The sequence below is a fragment of the Apodemus sylvaticus genome, chromosome 21 (genome assembly GCF_947179515.1).
Source record: "Apodemus sylvaticus chromosome 21, mApoSyl1.1, whole genome shotgun sequence".
NCBI lineage: Eukaryota > Metazoa > Chordata > Mammalia > Rodentia > Muridae > Apodemus > Apodemus sylvaticus.
The window spans coordinates 11,025,564-11,049,840 of record NC_067492.1 but is presented as its reverse complement, the minus strand read 5'-3'; the positions used below and the strand labels follow the sequence as shown (position 1 = coordinate 11,049,840).

Here is a 24,277-nt window from a genome sequence, read left to right as displayed (position 1 = left end):
CCTTTAGTGACTGAGCCATCTTCCCATGCCCTCTGGCCTCTCACTGTTTCCTACCTCCTGGAGCCAACAAGACTTCTAGTTGCGATGGAGCCTAACTGAGCCCAGTGGATGGCAGCTGCTCCTTTCCACAACTTCAGAATTTTACTTCTCACAACTCAAAGGAGGTCTCGACTACCCCCTTGCTTTCTGCGATGGGCTGCGCACAAATGGCCATGAGTGATCCTTGTAATGACATCTTGCAAGACAGCCTATAAAATCGAAGTAGAGCACCAGCCACTGAAACGGCATTAGCAGGAATCTGTTTTGGCTAGGTGTAAGCTTTTATAGGGTCACCATGTTGCCTTCAACGAGCCTGACCATTTTACACCATTTAGATTGAAACAGGCCCATCATGTCACAGGCAAATGGCTTTATCATATTTAATTAACCCGACACCATGTAATAATCTCCTTGGTAATTATCCCTCACCAGAGCCTGAAAGCACACTGCAACAAATACATCATCAAAGTTGCAGCTATCCTTAAACTGATTTGATGTCGTGCAGAAAAGAATATTGACAAGTTGCCTCGCAATGCTAATTATACTGAGGAGATGCAAAGGGCCTCATCAGGGAAAGAAAGAGCCAGATGGCAGGTTTGTAGATACTGTATGCTCATGTGTTAGGAGATGGTACGATAAAAAGGCATCCTGCCCTCTGCATTAGGCAAAGAGCAGGAAGGGGACGGTATCTGGTCCTTTATTGATGCTAAACAGAACCTCTCTTTGCAGACAGTGTCTGGGAAGTGGCAGTGGTATAGCCTGTCTTCGTCACACCCCCTCCTCCTGGTCCTCTTCCTTCCCCAGAATGTGTACATGTATCCACATGTGTTATATACACAGGCTCTGTAATATGTAACCGCGTTTGTAAGAAGACACGCACAGTATTTTTCCTCTCTTTGTCCCCATCCCCCTCTCCTTGGACTTTCTCTTCCTATATTACTTATATTTTGCTTTGATATTGTGTTTATATATGCATATTCTTTATTATATCTCTTTAGTATATATATCTTTCATATATATCTTTACTATATTTATGTGTGTATTTACATATATGCCATATATGTGTGAGCACTCAGGGAGGCCAGACAAGAGCACTGAACCTCCCAGGGCTTGAGTCTAGACAGCCCTGAGATTCCAGAAATGCATGCTAGAGACTGAACTCAGGTGCCCTGTAAGAAAGGGTAACAAGTCCCCTTAACCAGTGAGCCTCATCTCCAACCCCTATATTTAGATATTAAATCTACATTCTGAATGAGAGGAAAATCCTGTGGTTTTGTCCTTAGATACACACCCAGCAATCATGGCTATTGAAATCTACCACGAACACCACTGCTACCCAGAAAGTGAGTGGATATTGTTCTATGTAAATGTGGTGTTCTTTCCTGTGATAGAAGGTGGCCCAGCAGCAGAAGAGCAGTGTGTTCTGTGGTGCCCTATTTGATCCTTCATGTTTATCCATCAGAGTCGCTCATGCAAAACACACAGTCGTACTAGTTGATGCATCAGTGGGTTTTCATAGAGTGGCCTTGTCCAGTCATCATCAAGAACACAGTTCCCAGAACGCACTGCAATTAGAAAGCCAGATTCAGTTGGGAACAATGGGCAGAGACCCAAGGAATGTGACAGCCTTGGTCAGAAAAGAAATGTGATTTCCAAGGTGAGATTTGGCAAGCCCTTGAATGCATGGTGTAAACAGCAAGGAAGACTGAATTGGGTTTTCGTAAGCTGAGTTCTGAATCCTCCGGCTTTGGAATTGTACAGCTCGGTGCCCAGCTGCTGTCCCCAGCTAATTTTGCTGGGGCTGGAGTGTCAGCTGAAGCATCACTGCGGCTTGGACCATTCTCATATGAGTCAAATTTTTCTGGGGGTTGAACGCTACTCATCCTTGACACAGCTGTGACTTTAGCCTTCCTTAGCAGACAGACTTAGCAAACAGTGCAAGAGGACAGCCAGAATAGTAGTGGTCTCCTTTGTCTTTTATTTGTGTGTGTGTGTGTGTGTGTGTGTGCGCGTGCGCGCGTGCGCGCACGCACGCACACACACAGACAGGCTTATGTACATGCAGGTACTTATGCATACTGTACTGTTATAATTCAATTGATTAGTCAGAATGGGTTTTTATTATAATAGTGGTTTTCCTTGCTTCATTAGAAACTGGAACAAAGAAAAGAGAGGCTATGGTGGTTTGAGTAAGAGTGGACAGTAAGCTCATATATTTGAATGTGTAATCACTAAAGACAAGAACTATTTGAAAAATTAGAAGGATTAGGAAATGTGTGGCCTTGTTTGAGGAAGTGTGTCACTGGAGTGCACTTTGAAATTTCAAAAGTCCATGCCAGGTCCAGTCTCTGCTTGTCTGTTTGTCTGTCTGTCTCTCTCCTTCTCCCTCCCTCTCCCTCTCCCTTTCTCTCTCCCCCCTCTCTCTCCTCTGTCTTTCAGTCTGTCTGTGTCTGTCTCTGTCTCTGCCTTTGGACCAGTATGTAGCTCTCAGATCCTATGTGTGCTCTCATGTTTCCCTCCATGATGATAATAGACTGGAAACTATAAGCAAGTCCCCAACTTAATGCTTTCTAAGAGTTACCTTGGGCATGGTGTCTCTTCACAGCAATAGCTCAGTGACTAAGACAGGGGCTGAATAGATGGCTCAGTGGTGAAAAACACTTCCAGAGGGCCCAGGTTCAATTCCAAGCACCCAGATATAAGCTCACAACTATTCGTAACTTCATTCCCAAGGTATAGCAACACTATCTTTTGGGTTCTGTGGGCACTAGATAAGCACATGGTGTATATATATATATATATATATATATATATATATACAAAAACATCAACACATTAAAAACCTTTTTTATTTAAATGTTTTTAAGTGTTTTAAAGTGGAAAGAAAGAAAATCACTCAAGGGCCAGATCCCAAGAGTGTTCAGTGTGAGAAGTTTCCCTCAGCTCATCTGAATCTTCCTTGTACAGCAATCGTTGAATTGTTGATTTTATTTTTATATTGTTTGATATGCCGCCAATCATATATTCTTGATGCTGCTTTAAAACCATCATAAGCTCTGCCTATATGATTCCATATGCACTAGCTGTGCTGTGTGGTGTTATTGCTATCCAGAGACAGCTGTCACTCCATGACTTTCACCCAGTCACTTCCCAATTACCTCATTACAGCTCCTCTCTTAGATATGTATATTTTAGTTAAATACTCCCTTACTGTAGCAGATTTATTTCCAGTGTTTCAGATGGTTTTTTTCCCTCTGTATATTTAAAAGAGATTAAGTTGTGATTTTAAGGAAAGTCACATTTGTTCATAAACAGTCTCAAGCTTTATAATTTCTTACATACATTTTAACAGCCACAGACATTTAACAAATGCCAGCCCCGGAAAATGTACCTATTATTATGTGTCTTTCTGTAAGGATGGAGTTGCCTTTCAAGTTATCACAAAGATACTCTGTGTGTTTGTTGGGTTTATTAATTAAAATGCATAACACAATGATTATGTAGAGAGCCATGTTCTGACATGGGCTGTGCATTAATCAGCGAGCATCTACAGGGTGTGTTAACATGGGCTGTGTTTGCATGTCTTTCTGAGATCAGGAGTCTTTTCTTAGGAAGGGTATATCAGACTGACATCAGATCCAATGCTGTTGATGATAAAGTAAAGGTTAGCTCATGACTTTTAGAAAGGGTGCTATTAATCCATTTTGCTACCAAGCACTGAACCCACCAAGGAACATGACTACCTATACCTTTGAACTCACCAGTTTTGGCATCAGGGCTGTTGGAGTAGAGGAACATCCTAGAAACTCCTGAACTCCTTAACTACAAGCAAAGCCAAGCTAGGCAGTCTTGGCTAATACAGTATTGGCTTATAGTAGAGAAACCCAGATGCCCTTGGTTTGTTTTGGTAGTAATAGTTTGTCAGAACTGCATGTTACATAGGAACTTTTGTGAGCTAGATGACCTGACATGGGTAGCTTGAATAAACCATGGTAGGGAAGAAATCGGCCGGTGTTCCAAACTAGGACTTCCTCTCACTAAGCAGGAATGGTTGTTAAATATTTACTAGCCTGCTATTGCAGGTGCTGGCTTCTAGGAACAATAGCACACTGGGAGTCTGTATTCAGAAAAATGTCAGAGAGATTCAGGGTGATGGGATGCAGCTAGAGCTAGGCAGTGTTTGCTTCTCCTCCAGTCTACAATGCCTGTGAAACAACGTGCATTCTACACTTGGACATTTGCACAGGCTAGATAGGTGTCAAAGGATGGGAAACTGGGGAAATGAATAGACTTCTGGAGTCTAGGTCAGGGTACTTGAACTTGAGCTGTCTGGATGTGAGCACTGCTCAACAGACAAACCCAGGGACAACGGAGATGCTAGCACAACCAGACTATTGAAGATATGTGGTGGTATGTGTGCAGCAATGGCTCATCTTCCTAGGATTCATAGGAAGGAGATCTCATTGCTGTCATTGTCACCACCATTGTGGTGGTTAGCACTAATTGCCAACTTGATACAACCTAGAGTTACTTGGAAAGAGAGTCTCAATAAGAGACTGTGTGTTTATGTTGGCCTGTGAGCATCTCTGAAGGGGATTGTCTTAAACTTCCCAATTATTGGAAGGCCCAGTCCACTGTGAGTGGCATCACTCACTAGTCAGGGGATCCTGGGCTGTGTAAAACTAGAGTGAAAAAAATAGAGCAAGGGGCAAAGTAAGTATACGTGCGTCCATTTCTCTGTACCCTCAACAGTGGATGTGATGTGAGGAGTTGTTTCAAGTTCTTGCCTTGGCTTTCTCATAATAATCTATAAATAATAATAAACTATTATATACTAATCTAATAAACTATAAATAAATAAATAAACTAATACAATAAACTATAGACTGGATTCTTAAACTGAAATGAACCTCTTCCTCCTCAAAGTTGATTTTCATCAGGATATTTTATCGTAGTAGTAGAAATGAAACTAGAACAATCACTGCTAGAGAGATGGCTCAGTGGTTAAGAGCTCTGACTGCTCTTCTGGAGGTCCCGAGTTCAAATCCCAGCAATCACATGGTGGTTCACAACCATCTGTAAAAGAGATCTGATGCCCTCAGACAGAAAAAAAAAACTAGAACAATTACCATCTCCATCACCCCCCCTTGACAGATGATGACGCTAAGACTTTGGTAGTGAAATCAGTTCAACACCATAGTTACAGAGTTGACCTTTGAAATCATTAAGTCTAACTACAGAGGCCAAGCTCATAATAATTATGTCAGCATACTTTCCTGGTCCCTATTTCTAAGGTTTTCTCCAGAGGGTTATCAACAAATGATACAAAAGGGGTATGGGAATCAAGAATTAGTGGCTTGGTGCAGAGAATGCAGCTCTGAGATGGCTATCTTCATCTCCCAGAATCAGCTCCAGATGGACCGAAGCAAGGAGGCAGAGGCAGAGGAGGCTAGATAGGCTAAGCCAGCAGAAATACTTACAGTCAGGCTGAGTCAGTGCTTCGTAGTTCTAGAAGCGAATGCCCCTCTTTCTCTTCATTGTCTTTCTTGGCCACCAGAGCCCTGCTTTAGACAACTTCCCATTTTGTCTCTCTAGTTTTCCCACCTTGACGATCAGCATGATAGATAAAACATCAGGAAGTCCGCCACAATGGCTACACTCTTCTCCCACAGCTCCATTTTAGCATCACAGAAAGCACTGCTGGGTTGATAATGGAAGATCATGACCCTGCGTTATCAGAGGTACACTGAGAAGTCCCCTTTAAGCACCAGGCCGTTCCAGCTCTGTGTTTAAGGCACTCTCATGGTCAAGGGTATTTTCAGAACTCACTGTTTTTCAATACATTCTAGGTTTCCCTCTAGGTACATAGATCCATAGGCGTGTATTGCCTCTACCATCATGAAGAGTATTTGGGCTACTTATTAGTGGTTTCATTTGCTCACAATCAACCCTGCTTCCCACACTGCTCTGTTTACCACCACTTACTCTGCCTCGCTTACAAATGAAACTTTTAGCAAAGATGGATGATGTGTCCAGGAAATGTGCAGCACAGAGCGTTCAGTACTATCCACACTTGGGGGGATCTACTGTAGGCCTGCCGTCCTTAGAGCTCGGAATGGATTATTTCACTCAGCTGAGGTAAAACGAATATAAAATGTTTGCTTATTGTGATTGCTTCTTTTCTGGCCATTGGGACAAAAGCTGCCCCTCCCCCCCAAATCCCCAGCAACTCCTTAAGGAAGGAAAAGTTTAATTCTCAGTTTGAAGGTGCAGCCATCATAGTGGGGAAAGCAAGGCAGCGGGGCCACGAGGCAGCTGGTGACCCTCCATCCACAGGCAGGAAGCGGAGATGAATGCTGGTGCTGGGGGCTCCTCCTTTCCTTTTTTATTCAGAAGAGGGGCCCAGCCCATGATCTAGAGCCATCGATAGTTGGGGCGGGTCTCCCCATATCTATTAATCGAATCTACATATTCCCCACAGCTGTGCCCAGAGACTTGTCCCCTGGGTGATTCCAGAACTTGCCGAGTTTTGCGGCCATTGCAGTCTCTCTTCCTAACTCATGTGTGGATATCTCTTCAGCTCATGCACAGTGACTCGCTCACGCTGTTTCACTAGAATACCTTTTTGTCGTTTGTCTAATTATCTGGCCCCGGGAGAGGCTCTGGCGTGGTGAGTGGTCAAGTGTGGGTTCTGGCAATACACACTTCTTCCCTTTATATCTATCCGTACAGTTTTAGCACAGCTGTCCCACCTCCACGGGCCCTGGCTCTCCTGTCTGTGCATTGTGGATACTTAAAGTACCTGTTTCATAAGTCTTTGGGAGACATGATGAGTCTATGGTTCAGATCTTAGCAGTCTACATGGCGCAGAGAGGGCACTCATTGAGGTTACATTCACCTTCAGAACAAGGTGAATTTATTTTCTATTCAGCAGCATTTACCTTGAGCTGATTTCTGGGCCATCCCTCCCATATAGTTTTTCTCTCATGTGACCTGACTGTCACCATCATCCTGTATTAAGCTCTTTTGGTGGGGGTGGGAGGTCACTGCATGTTCCCTGCGTGTGTCAGTCGGGAAACCCACGAAGTCGGGGTGCAATGAGGAGAACACACAACACGGAGCTTGGAAGCGACTCTGGTGTGTAACCGTTGTTGTCATGAGTTGGCTACTGAGCCAGGATCTGGTATGCCTGGGCTCATTCGTCTTGCCAGGCTGCCCTTCTCAGCCATGACAGACAGAGCCATCATGTCTACTGTTGGAGAAAGAGTGCTGTGCTCTTGGTAATTAACTACTGGACATATGAAATGGGTCACGGTACCAACACCCAAAAGTAAGACTGAGACACAGATGCAGTGCCTACTGGAAGGTCCCAGACACGCCCACCTTCTCAAAGGCAATGCGATGAGGTGATAGAAGGGGATGCCTGTGTGCTAGTCTCCTCCCAGTCATGATTTTCAGCACCACTCTAAGTCCCAGATTCCTCAACCGTGACACATGGATGAGTCCCATACAACTGCCTGTAGTTGCCACAGCATGGGAAGCAGTCAGAATGCTTGGGAACCATCTGACAAAAAGGCAACAGGGCCTTATAACATAGTGACTACAGCTTCCGATTTAGTCACACATGGATGCAATGCCTACTTCTGTAGTGCTTCAGCTGTGTGAACTGGAAAAACCACTTCTCTCTGCCTTGCATGTTCCTCGTTGGCGAGATGGAGTAGAGTTACCACTACCCCATAAGCCATGGCTAGGGTAAATGGCTGGCACTGGCTGAACCCTTAGTAAGAAGAGTGGTTTGTTAAAACATGCTGGCCCTTCTCATCTGTGAAGCCAAGTGCTATGAGAGGGAAGCTCTGTTATCCCCCCTCCCAGGCAAGATGAAGCAACAGCTTAGGACCTTTCACTGGCAAATCGGTAATGAAACGAAGGGAAACCTGGGTAGTCTGGCCTCTTGGCTATCAATCTTAAGTATATATATGCATCATTGTCTTCCAGAACGCCAAGAAACTCCAAGCATATGGCTAGGCACAAAGTTGGCTCTTCAAGTAATAGCCAATAGGTGCATATGGGAGGACAGGTCCTTGAGTCTGTGTGTCTCTTCACTCTTGTTTGGACAAGAACAGAGTTCTGCTTTTGTCAGTGGACAAAACTAGAAGAAAAGAAATGACATGTGAGACCATAGTCCTTTGAGGCTGACTCCTGGAATGCATACTGTCTGGGATGCTCATTGAGTAGAGGTCCTAGACTGGTCTGAAGTATTCAGACTTAGTGTGACTCTCCCAGTCTGTGGCTCCGCTTGTGGTAAGTGGCATCCTCGAAGGGGCCAGCTGGACCCACTGGCAGCTAGTGTAACTGTGCAAGCAGCCTGCGAATGAGCCTTCTTTTCAAATTAGAATCTCAGTGCCGTCACCCGAGTGTTTGGGGAGCACTGGTTCCAGCTGAATAAGGGAGTTTAAACCATGGTCCTGTCTGGTTTTGTTTTTATTCACCATGATGGGTTGATGATGGGATAGGGTTGCTTTCCAAATGGAAAACCTGGTCCTTTAGGGTGTAATCAAACGCTGTTGGGGAAACTGCTGTACTAAAATGTTGGGCTGCTTGGCAGTGGCTCTGTTCCCCTTGTCTCCTTGTAGAGACAAGGTAGGAGGTCACAGTTCAAACCAGGCACACTTTACCCCAAACCAAAACTGAGGAGTTCCTGGCTAGCTTCTGCTGCGTGTCAGATACTGACTTTCATAGCATCCTGTTTACCTTTGCAAGAAAAGGGGGGGGGGAGGTTGGGACTTTTAATTCTATTTTACAGGGAGGGGAACTGAGAGTCAAGGAGGTGACGCCCTCTGTGGGCCAGAAGATATTATAGACGATTAAGTGCAAGTCTCACAAGGACTCAGAATGTAGAGTAGACACATTCACAGAACTTTAATATTGTACAACCTTGCATCATATATAAGGGCTATAAAGGGCACCTCATAGAAGGGCATCTCACAGAGTTATACATACATCTCAAGCTGCCATGGATAGATTTGAGTGGAATCCTCCAGTAGATACAACATGTGTTCTCATTCTGCAAATTGTGCACTATGATATATATGTTTGTTTGTACCAGTTAACTATTGGCATGTAACAAATTATCCTCAAACATAATTGTTTACATGAAAACTATCCAGGCTATCTGGGTATCAAGACTCTGGATATACCTAAGGCTAGCATCAAAGTTACCTTGGACCCCAAGCTTCATACCCAAGTCTAGTAGGTTAGTTTCTGAATATACCCATGAAGATGTGGGGAGGAGTTTGTCTTCTGAGGCTATGGCACTGTACGCTTTGGTTCCTGCTTGGCTGTTGGATAAGGAAATCCCCCAGACTCTTGTTCTGTGGTCTTCCCCAGAGGGCAGCTTACCTCATGGAGGCAAATGGTGGAGGAGTGATGGCTGGGTGCCAGCAACTCCAGAGCTCTGCCCTCTTGTTACCTCATCATGAAAGACCATGTTCAGTTCCTTTGAAGCAAGTCACTAAATCTTGATCCAACTTCATGATAGGGAGGACTAGGACACCAATCACCTGGGGAGGTGGATATCACTGAGAGCCAGATGCTGCCTATCTAAGTACCCAGAGCTGCTTTGATATAAAGCCAACATCAAGTAAATCAAGTTATGTATGTAGAGTAGAGAGATCTCTCCCAAATAAAATCTTGTCTGTCTTGACAATTCTTATCTACCCTGGTAACCCTCTTCCTAAAACAAAGGTGTGCAGGTTTGAAAAACCTAGGGCAGAGTCAAGTTTTCCTGGTCTAGAAGTCTTCGTGTTTATATTGCTTGCTTTGAATACACTTTCCTTGACCCTGATGATGAATCTAACCTTCTTCCTAGGTTGAACATGGAGGAGGCATTCCTTTGAGGCTTCTGTTGATGCTCTGTACAAATATGGGCTTTTGTTAGAATCCATGCACCTGGCATGGGACGCTTTATGTCTATGTACTACCTTGTAGCTGGAAGCATCTCTTTAAAACCCCCTCGAGATGCTCTCCCTCTCTGTATCTCTGTGCTCCTCCCTCCAGATGCTCTCCTTCTATCTCTGTATCTCTGTGCATTTCCCTCCTCCTCCTTTAGTTAAGATGAGAGATTACCATAACTTATGAGCTCTGGCTGCACAGAAGGCATCTTATCTCCTACTGATTGTTTCCAAAGCTAGTCAATTTGAACTTGGACCTTTTCCAAAGCCCTCGTTTTTCTGAGAACGCCTGCTACAGATATTTAAGAACTGCGTGTCACCCCTATCCCGTGTAGCATAATACATTGAATATGCTCATTTAATTTACCTTCATGCTAAATGTCACCGCTTCTTTTATGATGTAGGCGAAATAGCAATACAAGTTAATCTCAGTGATTAAAAAGGAAACAATGTTAATCAGAACACTCTCACTTTTCATAGATGTTTTCTTTCATGCCTGCTGAGCGACGGTCACAGCTTGTGGCACTTTCTTCCCCTCTTCACTTCCTTTGTACGTCATTATCATCCGGCAGGTGCCATGTGTCTCCTTGAGTTAGTGCCACGCCTTCCCCTTCATTTCAACTCTTAGATTTTCTATTTTATTTTATTAATAATCACGTTATCCATTTACATTTTAAATGATATTGCCTTCCCTGTTTCCCCTCCACAAACCCTCCATCCCACCCCCTTCGTCCCCCTTCCCCTTTGCCTCTATGAGAGTTCTCCACCCACTCCTGCCTCACCACTCTAGTGTCCCCCTACATTGGGCATCAAGAGTCCAATGATCTCCCCTCCCATTGATGTCAGATAAGGCCATCCTCTGCTACATGTGTAGCTGGAGCCATGAGTCCCTCCTTGTGTACTCTTTGGTTGGTGATTTAGTCCCTGGGAGCCCTGGGTGGTCTGGTTAGTTGATACTGTTCTTCCTATGGGGTTACACCCCCATCAGCTCCTTCAGTCCTTCCCCTAGCTTTTTCCTTGGGGTCCCTAGGCTGAGTTCATTGGTTGGCTGTGAGTATCTGCATCTGTATTGGTTGGGTACTGGTAGGACCTCTCAGGGAGCAGCCATACCAGGCTCCTGTTAGCAAGCACTTCTTGGCATCAGCAACAGTGTCAGGGTTTGGTGTCTGCAGATGGGATGGATCACTAGGTGGGGTGGTCCCCGGATGGCCTTTCCTTCAGTCTCTGTTCCATTTTTCGTCCCTGTCTTTCCTTTGGATAAGGAACAATTCTGGGTTAAAAATATTGAGATGGGTGGGTGGCCCCATCCCTCAACTGGGGGCTGTGCCTATCTGCTGGAGGTGGTCTCTAGAGGTTCTATCTCCCCTCTGTTGGGTATTTTGGCTAAAATCATTCCTGTTGGGTCCTGGAGTCTAAAATATGGAATGTTTCATGAATTTGCATGTCATCCTTGTGCAGAGGCCATGTTAATCTCCTCTGTATTGTTCCAATTTTAATATATGTGCTGCAGAAGCGAGCACTAGATTTTCTATTTTAAAGTTGTCTTTGTGATAGCATATAAAGCACTAGGTTAAATTATGGCATTGCTATACATAGGTGGTTCTCAACCTGTATAACATGAGGTTTGTATGTGTATTTTGTGTGGTGTATACCCAGGTTCTCTTAAGCATGGGTTTGCACATATGTAGGGATGCATCATGTATGTGCCTGTGTGTGGGTATAGGGATGTGTCCTTATAGATTGTTTTCCACTATACTTATTGAAGCAAGGTTCCTTCTTAAACCCAAGTCCAGCTAGTTTAATTCTATGAAGTACCATTCTCCCAGGCCAACTGTCCACTCTTCATAAAATCAGCTGTGCCTACCTTCAGGAATCTATCTCAGTAGGGCCTGCAGACTGAGGCATTCTTCCCAGAAAGAAGAGTCAGAAGAGTCAGGGACATTCACAGGACAACCCCTCCCCCCAGACTTCTGTATACAAATCTGTTTTAATTGAATGTCTCCTGCGGGGGTGGGGGGGATCCTAAGGGATGTTTTGGGGTAGGGGAGCTCCAACTACATTCCTATGAAGAAACCATCATCCATGCTGGGTAAATATTTACCATTGTGGATTGTTTGAAATTACCCAGGCTTCTGCAGCAATGCCTTACCCATTCACTGTAAGTAAGCAAGCTGAAAGACACTCTGGTCCTCAGGGTGAACTGGTAGAATTATGCTTTGGTTTGCCATGGGAGATGAGGGTATACATTGTTCACAGATCATCCAAGGAAGGATCGTTCGCAGCATTGAGTCCGTTTGCTCTGGGGATTCCTGTCTCTGCCTCCTGAGTGCTGTGGTTACAGGAGGTCCCCACATGTATCCAACTTTTACATAGGTTCTATGATCCTGAGTCTATGATCCTCATGCGTGTTTAGTATGCTTTTTTAAAAAATATTATTTACCCATATCCCTAGCCCCTGCAGTGTGTTCACCCCAGATATACGCAGATAGAAGGAAGCCAGCACAGGCACCGGCACCGCCTCCGTCCACACTTGCATGCCTGAGCCCCAGGAGCTGAAATAGCCTTGCTCCTATGCTTGTAAAGTTTTCCAACACAAATGTAAGCCTGAGAAGAGAGTGATCAGGAGCGAGCCCTGGAGGTTGCTATATGTATCGATCCATCTCAGATGGAAGGGCTTGGATCCCAGAAAGAGAAGAAAATGGTCAGAATTCCTAAGAGGGGAGGAGAATCCTGAATCCAGAATTAGAAAGGGTTGGAAGAAAATGAGGCTCCCATCATCAGCCCTTCAGAGGAGAGGCAGCAGCCAGTTCTCTAGGACGCCTGCCTTCCCAGGAGTCTGAAACCGTCATTCATTGTGGTTGACTCTGAAATGGCATTTATATTGTACTAAGCACTCGGAAAATTCAGTCCCTTAAAGAGAGGTTCTCTCTCCCCAATTTTATAAAGATGCTTAGGCTCAGACAAACACATGTCTAAGGTCACTCAGTCAGCAGGTGACAGACAGTCTGCTCTCATGGAACTAAGAACCCAGGAGACAGTCCTGGGGGGATTCTTGAGTAACAGCGAGGACAACTGATGTCAGGGTTGCACAGTGGGAACAATGGCCTGGTTGGTGTCCTGCAGACAGTATTCTTCTTCCCTCGGGACTGGAAGGATGTAGAACAGATTAGGAAGCAGGCAATAGGACCTGGCGCAGAATGGTGGTGGCTCACTCCAAGGTCAGGGCTGAAGAGGCCAAGGAAGGTCAGAAAGAACTACACTGCATATGTGCTCCGCTCTAAGGCAGCTGTACTGTGTGTTCCCACACACTGTCCTGCCACAGCTGAACTGTTTGTTAGGTCGTGGATCAGAATACAGTTCTGGGAGTGGCATGTGTGCATGTGTGCACATCCACAAGGGTGTGTATGTATGTTTGTATGTGTGTATGTTTGTATGTGTATGAAGGTTTGTATGCATGTTTGTATGTGCATGCATGTTTGTATGTGTATGTATGTATGTATGTGCATGTGTGTATGTTTGTATGTGCATGCATGTTTGTATGTGTATGCATGTTTGTATGTGTATGTATGTTTGTATATGTATATATGTTTGTATATGTATGTTTGTATGTTTATATGTGTATGTATATGTATGTTTGTATGTTTATATGTGTATGTATGTGTGTATTCCTGCATGTGTGCATATAAGAGTGTGTTCCCCCAAGTCTCTTCCCTACCAGACGGTGACAGAAGGTGGCCATGGGAGAAGATAACATCTTTTATTATTTTTTGTCATCCAGTTCCTTTGTGAGAGCCCCCCTCCTCCCATATCAACTAGTCCTCAAAAAGTCAAATACACCTATACCTACATATCACAGTTTTAGGGGATGTTGTCTCTGCTCTTCAGTACAAAGAGCAAATCCATGGGTTTCAGGTGTGCATGAATACCTTCAGGGCTTGAAACTTGTGATGTAATATCAAGAAAAATGCCTGATTATACTACACCAAACCTCTGCCCCCTTGCTTGCAGGATTAGAAATTAGGACAGGCCAGTGCCATATTTTTAAAAGGAACTCCATCCCCTGTAGACTATAAGTGGCCCTGTCAGAGTTTATTTGAAAGCTATACCTGCCTTCAAAAATTCATTAGAGGGTCAGGGCCTTACAGGAGGGGAAGGTGTGGCTCTTTGACGATCCTTCTCTTGCTCTCTGATAAAGGGGATGGCAGGCAGGCTCAAAATGACTCCTGGGTAGCAAGGAATATAAATATCCAGTCCTGACAGTCCCTGAAGGATAAATGACAGCAGCTCATGTGGCTGCCTTCTGCGCATCTCCAAGCGGCTCTTCCTCTGCGACCGAGCTGACATATGACTAATTGATTCCAGGTGATGCCGACATTTTGTAATTATCACTATCTATAATTTTCATCATATTCTGCCGAATATTTTGATCATCTAAAATAGAGACTCGAACCTAATAGTGGTCATTAGTTTAGCTCAAGAGAAAATTCATGGTTTAATAAACTTACATCAGAAATGACTTAGTAAAAATCATAACTGGCATGATTAGTGCCCTCATTTAATTTTAATAATAATGAGGAGGAGGAGGAGGAGGGGGAGGAGGAGGTGGAGGAGGAGGAGGACGACAACAACAACAACAACAACAACAACAACTGGACGGACTTTAACCAAACTGACAACTTTTCTTACCCAAACTGGTTTATTATTCTATTGTTATTTTTGAGGAAGCAAAGGCATATATAGTAATATAATAAAATAATACAGTTGGTAGTAGTCAAAAATGTAACAACCCAACATAAAAGCAATGGTTATGTTCTGTCCTACAGTTGGCAGTAGCTGACTGAGGCCAGAGCTCTATTTTCTGCCAATTTGAGGAAAACCTGGTGGCCTTGGAAGGAGGTCAGGCATGGGGACTCTGGGGACTCTGACCTCTCTTCTTACTGCCCAAAGAGGTTGTTTTGTGCCGCTTGCTGGGCAGGCAGGCAGCCTCGGACTTGACTTTCATATTTTCCTTTGTGTCCATTTCTGTTTTAAGTGCATCCCCTGTAGCTTGCTGCTGGGTTCGTTTCAAAGAAGAAGGAATACATGGAGCAATATTCAGAGACGATGCTTTAAAAACTCTTAGGAAGGGGGTTTGATCACTGCTAAGGCATGGCCAGAGGGTATCCACCTGGAGACACTGCACCTATTGACCTAGAGCCTGAAATCTCAGTATCCGCCACACTCCTCTAGTTCTGGGGCTGGAGGCTACTGAGTCCTGACCACCAAGTGGCCTATTGGTGGCTCAAGGTTTATAGGCTTACTGACTGGATTAGCAGGCGGCGGCGGTGGTGGTGGTGGTGGTGGTGGTGGTGGTGGTGGTGGTGGTAGTGGTGGTGGTGGTGGTAGTGCTTCTCCTCCTCCTCCTCCTTCTTCATCTACTACTACTACTACCCCCCCATCCTTCCCTCCTTCCTCCATTTACTTCTTTGGTATGTGTATGTAAATGTATGTAAATGTGTGTGGCACAGCACATGCATGGAGATCACAGGACAAGGTGCAGAAGTTAATTCTCCCCTTCACCACGTAGGTTCCAGGGATCAACCTGAGGCCCTCAGGCTTGGCAGAAGTCCCTGTATCACACTCACTGCCTCATCTTGCCAGGCTAGATGTTGTCTTAATGGACGTAACCTCTATGGTTGACACATGCTTTGTCACCCTGACAGCTGGGGTTGTTATGCAACCATACCTGCGCACCCACGGCGCATCTATCTTTGCATCGAGGTGCCCATTCATCTACTTCTCTTTCCATCTAGTCACATTCTACCTGCCCACTGACCATCCATCCATCCTACCACCCTCCCATCCCTCTTAACAATCTACCTACACAATATACCATCTTTGTATCTGTCAGTCTATTCATCTGGATCTTCTGTCTATCTATCTATCTATCTATCTATCTATCTATCTACCTATCTAAATGTTGTATATAGGGAGGATTTGTCTATCTATGTTTCTATGTATGTATGTATCTATCATCTATCTATCTATATCTATCATCTATCTATCTATCTATCTATCTATCTATCATCTATCTGAATGTTGTATATGGGGAGGATTTGTCTATCTATGTTTCTGTGTATGTATGTATGTATGTATCTCTCTCTCTATCTATCTATATGTTGTATATGGGGTGAGGATCATTTGTCTGTCTTTCTTTCCTTCCTTCCTTCCTCCCTCCCTCCCTCTCCCTCTCTCTCTCTTTCTTCCTTCCTTCCTTCCTTTCTTTCTTTTTCTTTCTCTTCCTTCCTTTCTTCCTACCTTCCTTCCTATCTTTCTTTCTTTCTTTCTTTCTTTCTTTCTTTCTTTCTTTCTTTCTTTCTTTCTTTCTTTCTTCTTTCTTTCTTTCCCAGTCTATGCATCCAGCCATGTATTGCTTCACTTTTTCATTTGCTTCTTTCTATTCAACCATTCGCATATCCATTCTCCTATAAACCCATTATATTCCGTCACAGAAGCACACACCTTTCATACAAATCAGGCACACTTTAGGCCTAGGTGACAAAGAAATATACAGGGCATGGTTATACTGCTTGAGGACTTAAGGTCATATACAGAAACCACAGGCAGAGTGGGAAGCCAGTGCCGAGAGCTGATTGCGAGTATAGAGACTATGCAGAGTGGTTGAGAAGCAGAGAGGAGACCTCACTGTGAGCAGGCAGAAAGCATCTACGCCATAGACGGTAAAGGAGTGGCCACTTAGGAAAGGGAAATCTGACAGCCTGAAGCTGAGCAGAACACGGAAGTCCAGGAGCTAGGTGCCCACAAGTGTGTAGATGTGTCATTTGTGAGAACTCTCTACATATGGACTGGGGTGACCACAGACAATACTGGGGAATATTGAGGTTCTGGGCAGATAAAGATACCCAGAAGCAGCTTCAGAGAACCATCCAAATAACCTAGGCTCTGCATGAAATAAATGAAATGGAATAACCAAATGGACAGGTAAACATGTAAATGAATGTAAAATGAATATCTGAGGGGGCATGTCAATACACATGCAGATTCCATCAGCATAGGCGCTTCCTCTATGCATACTAACACCCTGGACCCGGAAGCAGTCCTACCCCTAGAGTGCCTGCTTCCTGTTGCTGGTGTCTGCAGGGGTCCAGGAAGAGCAAACTGCTTTTTCAAGCCCCTGTTCCTGGCTTTCAGCTCTGCACTGCGCAAATTCCTTTCCCAGAAGCCTCTGGGTCTCTTTTGGAGCACAGCAGCTGTTACTGGGGCCAACACCACCTCCCAACAAGAGCAGAGACTTTGTAGCTTTCCCAGGTGCCGTGAGCCCAACATTGCCAAAAGTGCCAGAGAGCCACACAGGTCTCCGCCCTCCGCGGAGATTAAATAGATTGGAAACGAGAGCTTGTGGACAACAGGTGTGGCTCAGTGAGAGTAAATGTTCTCTTCTGAAACCGCAGTTGGCATACAAGTGCATTTCCTGCCCGAGGGGCAGGCTTCAGGAGCATGGGAGAATGCCTCTGAGGCAGGGCATGCTCTGGGCTGTCTCTTTAGGGCCAAAGGCATCCAGCTTGGTGAGCAGACATCCTCTAGGGGCAGGGGTGGGGGTGGGGGTGGGGATAATGACTGGGCCTTGCAGCTCCAGCCAGCTGGCTGATTAGGCTCAGCGAGGGTGTTAAGGGGCTACTTCGTCTCTCATTAACTCAGCTAGATGAACTTGGTAAGCAAAGCTGACGTCATGGAGTGAGCCTGTCTTTCTCACACCTTGAAATCAAGAGCTCAGACCATGAAGGCACAGAGAGGCAGCTCTAGGACGTTCCCCAGTCCTAAGACTACTGAATAAAAGAATAAAATTCCCAGGGACAAAAAGAATTTTTTTTTACCTAAAGTGTTATCAGCACACTTTTCTCTCTGTTTCTCTCTCTGTCTGTTTGTCTGTGTCTCCCTGTGTCTCTGTGTCTCTGTCTCTCTCTCTCTCTCTCTGTCTCTCTCTCTCTCTCTCTCTCTCTCTCTCAGAACTGAACTAAAGAGAATTGTTGAGCTGGTGAAACTCCCTGACCTCCTCAATTGCACATTCTTCCCCCCCCTTCAGTTTCTCTCTCTGTGTCTCTGTCTCTCTCTGTCTCTCTCTCTCTCTCTCTTAAGGAATAAAGGGATTTGCTTGCCTATTAAGGCTCCCTGACCTCCTCAGTTGCCTTGGGCAACCTTCCCTCACAACCCAGAGATTCTTACATGCCAGGACTTGCTGCTCCTTCAGTCAACATCTAGAAGAGACTCTAAGAGACAGTCACAGACAGCTTACAAAGGAACTCAAGCTCGGGATCTGTGGCTGCTCGCAGGGGGCCTATAGCTGCCGCATCTCTTTGTCACATGATCACACCTGCCCCTGAAGATTGTTGTAGTCCAGTTGTGTGCCCAACTTCCCCCATCCCCAAAACCACAACACTGGTCTTAGAAAGCAGTAGGGGTCTCCTCCACACACTATGTTCATAATTGCTCATTGAGATGGTGAAGGGAAGAATCAAATAGAGAAAAATATATATATATATATATTTTGATATTATGTTATCAAAATATCAGAAACCCACAGAGGAACTGCTGGATGTTTATGCAATATGCAGGGACATAATGGGAAGACACATTTTTCTGTCATGTCCAATGCCTGATTTAAATCCCAATGCATCAGGTCTGGGAAGCCAATCCCAACAATAAAAAGGCTCCCAGCGTTTCAGTGCCTTAACAGTTCTTCATATCCTGCCCATGCAACAGTTCTGGGAAGCTGAATATGCCCAGATGTTTGCTTCTAAAAATCACTCAGGAAAACAGGCTTCTGGGTGGGTTCAATACTTGGCTTTCCAAGTGACTCAGGACAGCGTCCTCCTGCCTAGCCAGGACACAGAAATACCATGGAGGTGCATGTAGCACAGATGTATGTGGTCTTTACCTGCTTATGGCCTACATATTCTCTGCCCCTTGGTCCCTTGCTCACATGGCCACATCTGCTTGTGAGGGCTATTGGAAAATGTAGTCCAGTCATGTAGGCCAGCCCAGGAAGAGAGGAGCAGTCTCTTGTAAGCCCCTTGTTTATGAAGAACCTGCTGTGAACCTTTCATTGTCTTAGGATTGAGGATGCAGCTGTTGTTAACACATCCATTGTCCTTCTTTCTACAGTTGGAGTCAAGGGAAAGAAGTGATGATAATGGCTCATTGTAAAATTAATTACAGTTTCAGTGCTTCCTGTAGTGGAGACTGCAGGACACTGGGAGCTCCTGACTGTCTCTAGGGCAAGGGGAAGCAGGAAAAGCTTCTGGACAGGAGTAACAAGCCATCTGGGGATGTCCATCCAGATGAGACAGACTCACCCAGGCAGGCAGTGTGGCAGGGGCCATTTTAAGACTTGAGACCAGCAAGTGGAAAGACCTTGAGAAGAAAAGTTTGAACCTTAGATCTCCAAGGGCTGGTGTTAGACACACATGGCTGAGCTACAGAGTCTTATAAAAAGGCTTATAAAAGGAGATGTGTCCTGGCTGAGACTGAAACAGTGTCTATGGGTTGAGACTGTGCCTGGGTAGCCACTAAAAGAAAAGGCAGTCACTGACCACTTAGGAGTCAAAGGACAAATAGTCTGTCACCTGTACTTGGGAAGAGTCTCTTCTACTTCGTAAAGCCATTGTAAGGAGGCTGCCTCAGACTCCAGGGCAGACATGGGGGACTGACTGAGGGGCTGGCAAGGAACAATAGGGAAGTAGGAAGATGGGTGACTCTGCTATTGAGGTGAGGCCAAAATGGCGTGCGCCAAGGTATACAGACTTACAGCTGACTCACAAAGAGGGGAGGGAAGAGCAAAGGAGGGGAGGAGAGAGAACACGCTTGGACAGCACAGGTTCTCCTGTTTCCTCCGTTGGCCTGATCCTTTCTTGACCTCAAAGCTGTTTACTAAAAACTGGCTCTTTAAGACACAGGTTGCAATGAAGTCAGATCCCCTTTCAGCCCGAGCTTCTATGAACCCTCATCACTACGCAGGAGGCAGATGTGCACCTGATGTCCACAGCAGGCAGTTCTAGCAGTGGGGGAGGCCCAAGGTAAATCACTCATTGTAAATTACTAATTAATCACACTCTTCATTTCAATGATGTGTACCATCTTGCTTAAGATGTGTCTGCTTATGATCTTGCATTCTATTCTACCAATTTGAAAGCCAGTAGAACCTGCCACAGATTCCTAGTTGAGGACAAGTTCTTCCCTTCCTTTGAGAAAACTAAGAATTCAAGGAGTACTGTTCTAGTAGCTGAAAGAAATGAAGGAAAGAGGGTGTTGTTGTTGCTGCTGTTGTTGTGTTTGTTTGAAATCAAGCTTCTCTGTGTAGCCCAAGCTATCCTTAAATCAAGTTCCTGATTAGGGTCACAAGTGTGCAGTACCACACCCAGCTCTTGGTTTGTTGTTATTGTTTTTTTTTTTTAATCTCAAAAAGCATCATAGGCAGTTTACAATATGTAAGACAAAATTGCCATACATCATTGAAAAGATATAAACATCCCTTTTGAGAATACCTTTGCCCAGGCTTGCTTGCAGCACATCTTTGTGACTCGAAATTGGGAAGCAGTCATCTTCAGGGGAGGTGGACAAGAGCCATAGACACTCAGCTGCCCAGTCTGCCACTGGTGAGCAAACTAGCCGGGCAAGCCCACTCGAGGAGTCAGGATTTCCAGTGGTCCATGATGACGCTTATCTAGAATGGATAGGTCTATAAAATAAAATACAATCACTTATTTTTTAAAATAAAAATGTTCCTTTGTCTCACATGACAAAATGGGCCCCATCATCTGGCTGCCAAGGCTGTGCTGTGTTGCAGCTGATCTCTGGCTGGCCAAGGTGGATGCCTGTGTGTGGAATCCCCCCGGGCACAGAGTCTGTGCTTTTTAAAATGACTGATTCTGCTTCTTCATTTTGTCTGTGTATACAGGCAGACGTGTCCAATCTATTGGTACACATCACAGTGTCAAAACAAAGTAAAATGAAACTTGGGATAGATGAAACAGCAGAGTGCATGTTCCGGAGTCTGAACAAACACCTCATTTACCACATTACATTATTTGAAAGAAGTTACCACTGCAGAGGGCCAATGCAATGGCAATAACCGTAGAACAGCAACAATAGAAGTGACCTGAGCCCTTGTGTACAAACGATTGTGCCTTGTTGGTCTCCTCTAATCGTATAAATCTATGAAAACCAGCGTATAGGTGGTTTATTTGGTTCTTACTGTATAGTAGGCATAAATGTTCATCAACTCAGTCCCCACACTTAACCTAAGAAATAGGAGTATTATTGCCCTGATTGGATAAAGGAGAGCAAGGCAGGCCAGGAACCGGGCAGAGCTTCCATAGGGTCACACAGCCAGGAGCGGAAAGCAGGGCCTGGTCCCGTGTTTGTGCACAGGAAATCACACGTTGATTAAAGGCACCTGCTGTTTAGATTGAGATTCATTTTCTTCCAGAAATCTGAAAATCAGCAAAACTGCCCATGGATTTCTAACTAAGAACATTCTTCCTCCTCTTCTTCCTTCTCCTCTTCCTCCTCTTCTTCCTCACTTCTTCTTCTTCTTCTTCTTCTTCTTCTTCTTCTTCTTCTTCTTCTTCTTCTTCTTCTTCTTCTTCTTCTTCTTCTTCTTCTTCTTCTTCTTCTTCTTCTTCTTCTTCTCATTCTCCTCCTCCTCCTCCTCCCCCTCCTCCTCCTCCTGCTCTTCTTTTACTTCTCCCATCTTCTGTCTTCCATCTTCCTTCTTTCTTCTTCTTGGAAAGTTGTGGATGAAAGCTTGGGCCAATGGAAGATTCGGCAAGGGCTGGAGGGAAAAGTATGTGGTCTTTCATCTTAAAGCCATCCGTGGGTATCTCAGGATTACTTGAGATCAGAAGTTCCATGGACTCCCATACAATCCCGTGCCAGGCCTAGGACACAGTGAGTAGGATCAGGGTGTCACCTAAATAGTGCCACTTATTCATATGACTCAAAATCATCCTTGAGAAGCTCCCCATTTGAGCGATATGTCTGTCAGGATGCTTCAGGAGAAAACGACCCAATAAAAACCAGCTGGTGAACATGGTGGAGTCTCTGCCCGAGAAACGCCCGGGAAACATGGAGGAAGTAAAGGAAAGAGCCTGAGAAAGCTCAGCTCCCATGCAGGTCTGCAGTGTCCTCTGCATATGTCTTCCGGGATTTATTCTCAACCCAGAGCCCACAAGCTCATTACTGCCACAACAGCAGCCTGAACCACAGAGTCCAAGAGCCAAACAAGGCTTCTAGATACTTCCTGGATGTGGCTTGTAGTGGCTTACGCAGTAGCCCCCACTTCCCCATCAGGAACCAGGATCCCTGTGCATCTTCCAGCTTCTGTCTCTGAACTTCCCTCTGCACACTCACTACCTCTCTCTCTCTCTCTCTCTCTCTCTCTCTCTCTCTCTCTCTCTCGTCTAAAGGCTTAGCTTAGGGAATCAGGACTGAATGAGCTCTTTGTGTTATTAAGCAGTGGCACACTTACATTTCTGACATCTCTAATCTCGGAGCTCAAGGAATAGCAGGGGGAATTTGCATGAAATTACCCCCTCTTTCTATCTATAGGTCTAGCTGCCAGTGTTCGCAAATTTGGCACAAGCCCGCACATCTCACAGCTAATGTCTCCCTCTCCTGCCAGGCTTTTCCGAATGGGGTGCATTAAAGTGCCTTGTGACAAAAAGCCGGACGGATCCTGGGATGTGAAGCCCAGGTGATATTATTTGCATCCAATTAAAGGAGTGGGAATCGGTGGCGTAATTCACACACGAGACTCTAAATGCCTTTTGGCTCATTAAGCCTTTGGATCGACTTTTGTAGGCGGATGCTGGAGAGAACACAGACAAGGTTTGGGCGCAGGTAGAGGCTAGTTTCCAGGTTGAGTCCCCACCAGGCTGTTCTTCAATTGTACATTTCCGTTTTGGGCTCTCCTCTGGGTTCCAAAAGAATTTTCTTTCACGGTATTGCTCTGGTTATTCCGAGAGCCAAGGAGCCTAGTTAGACTCAAAGCCGATATAGCTGCTCCTGCCCAGCCCTCAGCTTGGCTTCCTCCAGTTTCTCTCAGAATCGTACCCCCCACCAGACCCTCAGGGTACCCTGAGGGCTTTGGAGGCAGCTGGTGGTCATTCCATTTCTGTGTAGTCGGATTGCTCAGAGAAATTAGACATATCACAAAACTCTAAGTGTTCCTCTGCTTAATTACACAAAGAGCTAATTCTGTCTGAGTCCCTGAGCTGGGAGCTAATGACAGCCCTGCCAGGAGGGTGTTAGCAGGATCAGGAGGGAGCGCCTTTAGGCTGTTGTGTGCTATCCCACAGCGTGCCCGAAATCCTTGGGTCACCTCAAGGAGGCCCAAGTGCATCTGGCTTAGATTCTGTGTGTCAGGGAAAGGACATTTCATCTTTCAGGTCAGTGCTCTTCCAACTTTTAATGAGGGAGGAGAGCATTCTGGGGTGTATGGGTAAGGGATGACTGGGTGGTTCAATGGGCAGGACACCTATTTTTATTAATAGCAGAACACAGAATTAGCTCTTTGTGTAATTAAGCAGAGGAACACTTAGAGTTTTGTGATATGTCTAATTTCTCTGAGCAATCCGACTACACAGAGTCATCTTGTTTGCTTGTTTGTTGTTGTTGGTAGTGGTGGTGGGTTTTTGTCATGGAGGAAACATCAAATAATTTCTTTAAATTTTTAATATTTAAGTTTTAATTCTTTAAGATTGTATTTTTAATTAAAATTTTTAAAAATTAAATATTTTCTATATGAAGACTAGGGTTTTATTGGTGTTTAGAGAAGTGCTGAGCTCAGGGGTCCTAGTGGCTTCTTCCTGGTCTACGTGTTTCTAGGTGTCTTCCAGTCTTGGTGGTCATTGTGTCTGTGTCCCAACTGAAGGCTCTGAAGAAGGCTCCATGCAAAGTTCTGTTGCTTCTTCATGGGTTCCTCCTTGAACCTGCTCTGGGTACGAAGGCAGACAGAGACTTGCTTCCCTCATACTCTGGGTCACCCTATGTGGTTCTGGAGCTAATAGGAGATCTGCCCAGTTAGAGTCAAACTACATCACCACACACACACACACACACAGTATTTACCACATACTATACACACATACTACATATACATTACACATTTACATATATACTACACATGCACATACATATAATACATACTACATATGTATAACACATACACAAACATGCACATATAGTAATATGTGTGTATACAAGCTATACACACATACTACACATATTAC

The 24,277-nt window shown here is 44.9% G+C and overlaps 1 protein-coding gene and 1 non-coding gene across 2 annotated transcripts in view; one reads left to right on the top strand and one right to left on the bottom strand.

The window, feature by feature from the left end:
• The window catches only part of Cdh13 (cadherin 13), a 1,029,145-nt gene that overhangs the window by 128,920 nt on the left and 875,948 nt on the right, over nucleotides 1-24,277 (top strand). The window lies entirely within an intron of this gene.
• On the bottom strand, nucleotides 11,403-11,509 carry LOC127672223 (U6 spliceosomal RNA). The gene has a single exon (XR_007974881.1). It is a non-coding gene; the product is annotated as a U6 spliceosomal RNA (small nuclear RNA).